Source organism: Pygoscelis adeliae, unplaced genomic scaffold (assembly GCF_000699105.1).
Source record: "Pygoscelis adeliae isolate BGI_AS28 unplaced genomic scaffold, ASM69910v1 Scaffold161, whole genome shotgun sequence".
NCBI lineage: Eukaryota > Metazoa > Chordata > Aves > Sphenisciformes > Spheniscidae > Pygoscelis > Pygoscelis adeliae.
This window is the reverse complement of record NW_008824061.1, coordinates 1,480,697-1,492,058: the sequence shown is the minus strand read 5'-3', so window position 1 is coordinate 1,492,058 and position 11,362 is coordinate 1,480,697. Positions and strand designations below refer to the sequence as shown.

At 45.3% G+C, this 11,362-nt stretch overlaps 1 protein-coding gene across 2 annotated transcripts in view; it reads left to right on the top strand.

Moving 5' to 3' along the window:
- The window catches only part of TP63 (tumor protein p63), a 106,626-nt gene that overhangs the window by 68,299 nt on the left and 26,965 nt on the right, over window positions 1–11,362 (top strand). The gene's annotated exons all lie outside the window — the stretch shown is intronic.

Sequence of the window (11,362 nt, the reverse complement as noted above, 5' to 3'; positions counted from 1 at the left end):
CAAGCTGAATGTTTGCTTAATAGCTTTGATTTCTTCATTAAACTTTTAAGCACTTTAATAATTTGATTAGCTGCTTTCAGAGCACTGTAGAATCCCTTTTTTTTTTTTTCCTTCTTCCCCTTCTCTCAAAAGAAAAGAGGAAAAAACCCTACTCATCTTGGTGCTGCAAAATGAGCTTGCTTTCTGGCCTGGAGCGAATCTGGTAACCGTTCGCTACCTTTGTGTACCCACCCTGAGGACTGTCAGTGGAAGGATGTTCTGTAATACATTGATCAAAGAGTGTGCAGAGATTCAGTTACCAGGCTGACTGCCTGGACACCAGAATGCAGCTTCCCAGTCAAATGCTCCCTGCCAGCTACTCCCATCCTCTTTATTCTGTAAGAGCTGAATGTAGAATGAACATCCAGCAGCTGCAGTTTGCAGAGCTCGTTTGCCTGCCTTTAATTGTGCACTTGAAATGCCTCTTTCTCAAAGCCTGTGGCAGTGTAGAACAGTTATATGACTCAGGAGCAGCTGAAGTGGTGAGGTTAGTAATAGAAGTTCTCATACTGAGGTTCTCATATCATCATACTGGTAGTTCTCATCATCATACTGAGCTCTGCAGGTTTGTTTTTTTTTTTAAGCTGATCCCCGAGATGTACATGCAGCTATATTTCTGGTTTGCACATATAACTAATGTGAGTTTTGAATGTGCAGACTGCGTGTGACTGGCATCTGTTGTCAGTGGAGTCTAGCAACTGTTGCTCAGATCTTTTTCCTTGTCTTATGGGCTGGATTCCTTGCTGGGGAGCTGGAGGGAACTGATTTGGGCTGAATAAAGTGGAGAATGTGAACACAGTGCCTCCCAAATCCTACCAGAGGAAAGGGGCATGCATTCAAAGTGCTCTGTTCTATGTGGATGGAGTTGTAATACTACCTGAGTAGTATTTTGCCAGTGCTTAAAATCAGTAGGCTATATAATTTTTTTTTTTTCCCTTGCCTCACACCAAATCCTGTTGTGACTTTGCCAAAAGTGCTTGCTTAAGCAAGGCAGCCCTGGTCATGCGCTAATGTTCTTCAAGGCCCCAACGCACAAGCAAATTAAGGAACTGCAAGATGCAGAAATGCCTGTCCTCTGCCTTTGTAGACAGGGCTCTTCCATTGTGCGTTTGCTCATGAGAGTGAGGTTACTCTCACTGCTGTGTTTGCATGCGTTTGTCAAGTCCCTAGTGACTCTCAGTGCTGTTGTTCACCTGTGTTCCCTGGCTGGCTACCAGGAAGACCTCCTATGGCTTGTCCGTGCTCGGCAGGTGGACACCTATGCTGGGGATAGCCTTAGGCTCCGTGCCACGCCGCATGGATTTGCCTGGCTGCACCTAGAAAGAGAACTGCCGTGACTGTGTGGTGCTGCAGCAACGGGTCGGGTTCGTTAGCTCTGGCACATTGCAACTGGAGCGTGACAATCTGGGGGCTGTGCAGAGGTGGCTTGGCCGTGTCTGAACTCCTTTCTCCTGCATGTCATGCACTGGGTTAGCATGTGGCAAGCCAGCAGTCCCTGCAGCTGCACTAAGAGCATGCCTTTAGCAGGCCTCAAGCAAGAGCACTGGTTGCTTTTGCCTTGCCCTGCAAGGAGCATCCTGACCTAGAGAGGCAGTCAGGGCTGTGTTCAGGTGCAGATTGTACCTCACTCCCCGTGCTTAGGGCTTCAGACAAGAGGGTTTTAGGTGGCCCTCATGTCCTTCCTTGAGTTTGCTGTGCTGGACTGCATGAAAAGCCTGATGTGTAATTCAAATTGCCTGAATGGATCTCTGTCCTGATGTGCTGACGGCTCATGCAATCTTCCTTTTCTGCCTTCAGAGCTGTGTTGCCATGACACTCTTGAGCAATAGCAGAGGTAATCTGTGGAGAAATCTTTTGGAGAGAGTTTCCAAAATGGTTGGCTATCCAGGGTTTTGTTTGCTTGCTTCGGAGCTCCCATCCCAAAATCACCAAGGAAGGTGGCCAAAGCTACATGATGGGAATGACACTCTCTTACTCAAGCATTGGCTTACCTCTCCGATTCTAGCCCTCTCCTGTGCAAACACTGCCTCGTCCCCAGGTTCCTCCGGCCACCCCTGTACCACACATTGAAACCTTTGCTCACTCTTTCTGAATTGCGTGATGTAATTATGCCTCCCAGCCCACTACTGCAATGTGAAAATGGGTCCCTCTTGCTTTTAAAAGGACTTTTCAAGGAACTTGCTCTTCGGAGAGGCAGCACATGGAGAAGCATACATCAGCATGTGTGGGAATGGGGAGGGTGGGGGGTGGGGGTGTGTTTGTTTTTTTTTTCCCCTTGGCTACATGAGCAGCTAAAACCTGTAACCTACAGGAGTTGGAAGCTCCATGCAGAAAATTAGCTTAGGTTGGTGGAAGAGTTGAGATCACATTTTTCTTGGCTAATTAAAGGATTAAAGGTGCAGAGATTTAGCGTGAACTGTCAGTGTGCTACAGAAGAGAGCCTTTGATGGTTGAATCCGACTTGAGATTAAACAAATTGCATTTAAATAAGAAATATGTGGCAACAGTTACAGCCTAGCTGGGCCTCTATCGCTTGCTGTCCTCCAGGGCCAGGTAGCTGGTGTGCTGTGACTAAGGCTTCTCCTCCCTCATCACCTTGCTTCTTCCTAAGTGTCTCCCTCTGGATTGTTTCTCTCTGTTGCCTCCATGCTTTGTAAAACTGGGCTTATTTCTTCTCACCCAGTGCTTTGTGCAGTGGAATCTGGCATGCCACCTTACATGATGATGATCCCGCTGCCCATCATGGCAGTAGCATGGTCACATCCTTGTGATGCGTTTTGTCATATCTCTGACCCTATTTAGGGGGATTTTTGCATCCTGGCACTTTGCTGTCTGCAACTGGAGAGCTAAATACTTGTTTCCCTGTGGACTCTTTTCTGTTGTTCAGTTGTGAAGCTGGTGGATGGAAAGAATCTTTTGGGTTATGCTGATAGTTTAATGGTGTCTGATAAAATTCTGGAGGGGGTAGTTAGCTTCTGCAAGTTCCAAGTCCTTGCTTGCTTTTGCTGCCAGTTGTTTGTCTTCAATAGGCTGTACTTGCAAATGGCTTGCCACTGTTGGTCCCAACCCTCTTCCCACCTTTTCATTTGGATAGCATTAAGTTCAGAGTTGCTAAGGGGCTGTTTTTAAGTCTTACCCTTGATAGCACTTGCAGTAGTACAAGCTGATGAGATTCACGGTAGCTATTTCACGACAGAGCTTGCTTTCTGCAAGGGCAGGAATTCATCTGCACAGCATCATGCAGGGCACCAGCATGTTCTGTCCATGGAGGCTTTGCACCTTTCTCTGATGCATCATGTATGAGCTGTAAGGAAAACGGGAGTGCCAGCCAGTGTGAGCCGGTAACTTCTTCTGATGTTGCAACTCTGTCTTGTTTTGCTCCATTTCGTTTTATTTCTTTTTGGGGAGGAAGGGGCTTGCCTTTAGTGACCTTCAACGCATGTAAGATTGTGAGGGGGTTTTGTTTGCTTTTTTTGTTGGGAAGATGGAGGAAATCATAAAATTGAAACTGGTGAAAAATCTGCTGGGATTCCATAATCACTCAAAAACATGGCATTACTTACTAATTGGGTGTGGTTAGTTGGGAAATCTGACTTTAAAATTATGTTTCCCAGGGAACTATTCCTGTTCTTGTTATCCAGTAACAAAGACTAGTTTTTCTTTGGGAAAGCAGTCTTGCTTTGAATGGGATAGGTCTTCTCACAAAGCATCTGTGGAAAGGGGTCTTCAGAACTTGCAGTTTGCAAACAGAGCAGCACAGAGGTAGCATGGTCTGCAGCAACAGAGAGCTGTTTACTGTTTTTCTTGGAAAGCCATCTTTAGATTGTGGTCATGAGGATTTGCATTTAAATCCACATTCACTCCTGTTATGTTTCCAGTTAGGTGATTCAGATGGCATGATTATCTTTCAGTTACCAAGTGAAATAAATCAATTGCTAGGTATTGAGAGACTTGCTGTAATCTGTTTCCAATAATTTATAGATCTGTAACAATGTTATGGAGCATTTGGGCAATTACTCTTGACAAGTTTAGCTAGCAGGCTTGTAGATTTGCCTGTAAAGTGCATCCAGGTCCATGCAAGCTTGCTTTATGCACTTATGCATTCTTGTTGAAATTATAAAGCAACCTAAGAATCGGCTAAAACAGGTGTGGACTATGCTGTGTTCAAGCCTTCTATTTCTCATGCAACATATTACTGCACATCTTCCTTTGGCTTGCATGTCAACTGGGATGTGGTTTTCCATTCTTCTCTTGGGGGGTAGGAGATGCAAAACTGAAGATTTTGATTTCTATAAGAGGGATAGGAAGGACTACTGGTAACATTTCCCAAACTCATTGCAAACCTTCCTCCCTTTCTAAATGTTGCTCTGCAGAATGGCTGTCTTCCCTTAGCCACTGCAGTTGCATAGCTTCAGGGCTGCTGGCAAGCATGAGGAAAACTGGAGGAGTACTCCAAGCCTGGGATGGGCTTGTTGCCCTCCCTAGCAGAGAAGATGCCACAGCATTGACCTTACTAGCTGCCTGGCAGTGAGGCGCTGTGCTCTGGAGCTGGGGACGTCTCGATGGCCTGATGGCTGCAGCAGCGACACTGCTATGTTCCTCTACACAGTTCTTGACAAACTGTTTCCCACGGTATGTAGGAAAATCAAAGTCCCAGCTCAGTAAGGCACTTGAGCAAGTGCATAACCTCTAGCACGTGAATATTCCCTGTGAAATCTATTGGGTTCTGTTGGAGTCAGCAAGGCTGCTCCCATCCTTAAAGGTAGGCATCTGCTTAAACACCTTGCTGAATCATGTCTTGGCTTTGAAAGTAGGCTCAGGAGAAACCACATCAGTTGACTCAAGGACTGTGCTTAGCTAGGTCATTGAGGATGGAAGGAGAGGGCTGGGAGAAAGGAGGATCTGGGTAAAATACAAATCCCAGAACCTTGCAAATGCTGGTAATAGCTAGTGGCTGTGTTCTTGTCTGACTTTCTTGCCATTCATCCAAAAGCTTAATTGTATGAATAAAAGGTTTAAAGGTTTGACTTAGTCACCATTCATCCTAAGTATGCTGGAGCTGCTGTCATGCTTTATTGATCTAGCTTAGATCTGAGTTACTGCATCTTTATGTACTCAGTAAAACTATGACTTGCTCAGTTAGGTGTGATTTTTGTCTTTCCTAATCTTTGTTTTCTCTGTGACTCAGAACTAGAGTATGGCCTCATTGGGTCAGCAAATCCAGGAAACAGAAGGACGCTTGTAGAAATGGTTCGGTTCAGTTTGGATTCCCTGTCTTCTAGGAGGAGGAGGAGAAGACCGTTATCAGATGGTCTTCAGGTGGAGGAAGAAAATTTGTCCCTGCTTGGTGTCTGCGTGTTAGTTTGTTGCCTCGCTCACCATCCTGGCCAGAAAAGCTTTGCTGGCTTTTCAATTTAATTATCAATGAAATGCTCTGCAAGCAGGAGAACAATATTTGCATAGATGTAATTCTGGAAATTGGGTGTAATGTGATCAGGAAATGGGACAGGCCCTGGCTGTTATCATGGAAGAGACTTGCTGGTACCTGCACTTTGTTTCAAATGTAATAAGATCTGACTCAGGAAACTTTCCTGGACGTTAATACAGAAAACTCAATGCCCTTTTGGCAAGGGACTCGCGCTAACCTTTCTGCAAGGGAACAAAAGAGATTTCTTGCAAATTCATAAATCTGTTCTGAAAGGGCTGCCCACAGTACGCTGAAGATTTAGAGGGAAATGGTCTCCCTCGGAGCAGAAAGGCAAGGGCGTGTGTGTGTGTTCAGGACTTTCTTTTTCTGAGATAGAAGCCAAGGAACAAGGCGCTTGTGTGCGCTGCCAGTGAAATCTCAGCGGGAAGACATGATGCTACTTGCAAGGTATGCACAAGACAAGACCAGAGGCGCCGCAGTGCTTGATTACTGTCAAGGGCTCAGTTGGAACTTGCTTTTGCTCTTTGGCCTGCAGCATTTATGTAGAAATTGGGGACGCTGCTGCTTGCTTCCAAAGCTTTGCGTTGATGGGTCCTGCCCACATCTTAGGCGGGGAGGAAGGGGGGGGAGCTCAGAGCCTATGAAGTAAACAGGAAAATTACTCACCTTAATGATGCATTTCACTGGCACTGCCGCTTTGAGAGCCTGTCAGATTTAATATTTTCTGTCTTTACTCCCATCGCCTCCCATAGGTGTGATTAATACTTTATTAGAAGGATGAAGTAGAGAGGTATCTGTACTTCCCCTCAGGTGGAATAAACAGGGGGGAAAGGAAGGTGGGTAGAAGACAAAGGGGATCACCTTTTTCCATCAGAGCCATTCAGTCTTTTTTGAGATCGCACATACAGAAAAGAGCTCATTAACCAACTTTGGCTGGTGGCCCCTTATTCTATCGGAGTGTTCAAGTTTACAGCTGAGACCCTTGGCCTCCCGGTTAGCTGCCAGCCCTGCTCCATGGGGTGCAGTGGCCGTTCCCCACTCGAGGGACCGCCAGGGAGCAGACCTGCACTTGGTCACAGCACGACAGTGAAGTAGGCATGCCCAGCCAAGAAAATACCCACGCAGCCATCAAGCTGCCTAGTCCATTGCAGAGGCAGAGTGTCTTGCTCTCTGCTCAGGAAAGACCTAATGTGTTTGGCTGTGGATTCTAGTATAGGTAATAAACCCCATGTTTCGCAGGGGGTGGTCTCAGATGTTTTCATGTTTTCCAAGCTGGGCTGGGCTGTGGTGTCCCAGAGCTCTCACGCTGGCTTTGTCTGACCTGTGTCTTTGGATGGAAACTTTGGATGAAGAAAAGAGCTACAAAAGGCTACTGTGGGAGAGCCCTGAGCTGTCATGTGCACAGATTCAGGATCGAAGGTGTGTGTTGCACCATCTGAGGAGACAGGAGTGCTCAGCCAGACCTGCCAGCTTTCCCTCTGGATGACTGTTGCTGAAAACTGCCCCCTTTGAAATAAATCTGGCATCCCTTGTTTGCGCTGAACTACACTGTCTGGAGATGTCCTGCAGTTTGTGTCGGTAATGCACTCACCAGCAGAGGGTTGTTGCTGGGCCATCTGGAATAAGTAGGGGAGCTGATCCTCCACATGGGTTATGGGGGAATGAAAGAGGGATCTCTTATGGCCATGTGCGCAAGGCTTAATAAGTAACAGAAGTCCGACTATGTCTCCAGTAGCGCTTTAGGAAGGCAAGGAAAAAATACAAATCATCTCTATGTGAACTTTTTCAGGGGTTTTCTGTCCTTCAAGTAGGGTCCATTGAATCTAAACCCTAAGTCAAGAAAGAGTGAACAGGAAAGATAATGTATCTGGGCAAAGGTCTTAAGCATGAGAAGTCAGAAGACGTTAAACCTGGTTTTAGCTTTGAATCACTTGAATTTTCTCTCCTGTAACCACCCATCAGAATGAGAGTGTGCAAAGACGACCAGCTTGCGTTTCCTCTGAGCCTGTCAGTGACCCAACTAGGAAGATGGGCCCATATTTGACACGTACTCTTACCCGTGCAATATGCTGACCCTGTGGCATTTTGCAAGTAGGTCAGCCCTTTGGCATAAGCCAGAATTTGGGTGGAAATCTGTCACCATCTAGCAAAGTGTCCTGCTTTCCCGGGTGTTGAATGGCTGGTGCAGTCTGTGGCAGAGTGCCTGATACCTCCGGGTCTGACTCTGCCCCTAAATTGCAGGCTTGGGATGTTGCTGATTGAAAAAGACTACGTTGCCAGAACGACTTCGTTGTGTTCTTCTTTATTTTTTTTTTTTAGACACATTCTCTTGTCCAGCTTGGCTTCCCTCTGCTGTTAACAGATACTGTACTAACAACTCATTTACTTTCCTCTGAGATATTAATGAAATCCCCTTATTTGCAGATGAGGAAACTAAAAAGAGTTTTGGAGTTAGGTCTTACATCTGGCATTTCCTTGTACGCTCCTTCCTCCCCTTGATCTTCAGCTGGTGTGGAGCTATCTGAACCTGTGACTGTATCCCAAATTGCTGAGGTCCCAAAGCATGCACCTACTCTCTAGAGGGCTGCAAGGCTTAATCTGCTTGTCTGGGACTCTTACAGCTGACTCACGTTGATGAAAGCAGGCTGGATTTGGTGGAAGCAGGCTTATTTTGGAGACCTTTAGGATTTTTGCTTTGCCATTTGCTTATCTTAATTGAGCATGCACAGAAACAGTCAGTAAGGACAACCTCTATGTGCTGCTGTGGTTCTTCCCTCCTTATAGTTGAGTTCATCACCCTTTGACTTTCAGCAGGGGACAAAAGTGATTGGGAGATGCACTAAAAGTTGGTGTCTGATTACTCCAGGTAATGTTTCCTCTGGCTGGTTAGAGCTTTTGGAGTTTGGCTGGTAGGATGGAGTATGCTGGAACATGCGGACTTGAAACAAGTGAGATCTGGGAGGGTAATAGGAAGCAAACAGCAGCTTTCCTCTTTGGCTGAACCTGAGGCAGATGATTGTAAGAAGGTTTAATCCCCCACACCAAGCTAGGAGGAGGTTTGAAATGGCTAACTTAGGCTTTACTTAAAGCAGTCCGTGAGCAGAACAGGTTCTGGTGCTCAATATCTGAGGCTGATGATGTGCACATGAGTGAGTAGTAGTATGTGGTGGGGTGGGTTTGCTGTTGGGAGCCTGGATATGTTCTTTCCAGTTCATTTCTGGAGTCCTTTATAAGAAAATTCTGGTTTCCTTTAAAATACAAATTGAATCAGACCTTTCTTAAGTCTAGGTTTGGCTTCATATATGCCCTTATGCAGAGGCATACTGGCTTAAACAGGTGGCGATTAACAGTGCTGCCAAAAGTTAGGCATATGCTGAAGTGGTTTTGCTAAATCAAGTCTTGGAGGCTTTTACCTGCAGCTTTGGTGAATGTGTTCTGGTGTAATGAGTAGAATTGGCTGGAAGGATTATTGCTGGTTGTATCACTATCCACAGTCTCTAGCTGGCGTGACACTTGGTGTCCTACTAATCAACTTAGTTTCATGTAAACAAACACATGTGGTCATACCTGTATACTTGCTTGCATTAACTGCAAGCAGGTGCTTGTATTTTATATAGGTACAAATACTAATGCCTTCAGTGTAGCACTTTGTTTGCAGGGGGTTCCCCTCCTGCTAGGAGGATGTGAAGCACCTGTGTGTTTTTGAGGATAGTGGAGCTGTGAAAGGAGGGAAGAAATGCAATGAAGTTGTCCATGGAGCTTCTTCCACATTTGCTGTAATGATTAAAAATCTTGCTGTCAAATTTTGGCTCGCTAATTAATGTTCAATAATTGAAGCTGATGTTTTTCAATTCCAATTTTAACTAATATTTTAGTCTAATTTTGTTTACTCCTCGCTATTCTACCAAATGTTAACGCTTCATAGCCTTTAGGTGAGTTTGGGTAGTATCAGAGTCAGCTTCCCACAGTGTATGTTTCTTAGTGTTGTATCTTTGGTAGTCAAACGGATTGCTTATGTTGTTGGGCATTTGTAATACAGAAGAGAGAGAATACTGTAGAGAATTCTGGGAGACCTAGATATCAACTTGAGAGTCTGAGAGTTGAACAGGATAAGAAGAGCCTGTGTCCAACCCTCCCCCCCTGCCCAAAACCCAAAAAACCAAACCAAAAACCAATGCTTGAAGTATAACAGTGCAGCACGAGGCCCCATGCATGGGAGGCTTTACTTGCAAAATCATCCGAATAGAAGTGTCCTTCGAGGAAGGAGCTACCACAATTAGTGTTTTATTGTTGGCCTGTAAATTGACTGTGTTAATACCAGTTAATCGTCAGAGCCTATGAAAATAACATCACAGGGATGTGCAGAATCACAAGCTGGGAGACACTGATCCTATGGAAATCAGCGCAGCGTTCAGAGCCTGGTACGCTGGCAAAGCGCGTGTGCTTTAGCATGTTACACTGCATCGGAGGGAACCATGCTATGGTCAGGATAATTCTTGGGTGTTTTGTGTAGGTATGTGAACTTGTGTTTGCAAGAAGGTATCTGAGAGCGTACCTCAGATCTTGGGTAATAACATAAAAATAAATGCTCCCTGTGGAAGCTACTTCATTCAGTGAAAATTCTCATGTTATTTTGTAACGTGGGATCCTGCCGTCAGTGGGCAGTTACTGTGACCCACAGGGGAAGATGTTTGTTGTTCAGCAGTGGCTCAGCTTTGCCTTTCAGCACGTTCGCTCTCATTTCATACCTTCACCTCACTTGCAAAATTTCCTGTGTAAAGTAGCCTATCAGAAATGCAAATTGCTAGATATTGTTAGCATCTGAAACTATTTGGTACTGCTGAAGTTTCAGTTTAGAAACCGACAGAGATAGCTGGATACGATACACAGAATGTGAGCTGAGTACGCAAGGTAAGGTCATTTGACGGTACGAGTCTTATGGTTTTGGTTTTTAAAGAAGTTAATTTCAAAAAGATTTAAAAAAATAAAATAGACTAGCAAAGGAAGAGAACTTAAGTAACAAAATCAAATAGTAAAGCCTTCCTTTACAGCCATCACTTTGTATCAAAAAACATGCATAAAATAATTCCCAGCTTGCCTCTGAAGTTTTCCATTAGGGTTTTTTTTCTCTTGAAACAGGATACTTTTCAGTTAATTCTTTTTTTGTTGTTCATTTTAAAAAAAGTGTTTTCAAGCCAAACCTCAAGATGTATTCATTTGTCAATGAAGTAAGTTTGTAGATTTGAAACCGAAATGTAAAAGCCCTCAGACATGAAGTTTTCAAATTTACAACTGTTTCACAGTGCAACGGTAGTATGGGAAAATATTAGTGTTATTTCAGTTACCATTGTGGCTTTGCTGGCAGCGTTAGGGAGGAGTATTCCTAAAGCAGATCCTGATCAAGGTAGTTTTGAGTTAAAATCTCTGGGGAGCCTCAAGTGAGATGCTGAAGTATTGTCGCATGAATGAATGATCTCATTTTCCTAAAGGTGGGACAATCTAGTGGATGCTCCGAATTCAGTATTTTGGAGAATTTCAGGGGGTCTACTACAGCGTGATCACTCGTGCACGTCCCCGTGCACACTCTCCTCGGCCTGCTTCAGCACTGTCCTCCGAGACCGGGTGTGTGGCTGGGGAAGGGTGTTTGTGGGGTGGTGGTAGGGGGACTGGGCGGGAGTGCGGTGCAGGGAAAATCGAAGGGGTTTGTACGGGGACGGGGGGGAAGACGGAGCTGGCTTTCTCTGCCAAGGCGAGTAGGTGGTTGTACGCGCAGTTCCACATCTGCCAGAGAGGAAAAAAACCTGCTTTTCTCTCCCTTTGCATCAGGCGACAGCGCAAGGCAGGAGCTGTGCCAGCTCAACCGAGCGCAGGCGTCCCTTTTCAGCGGCTCGGTGG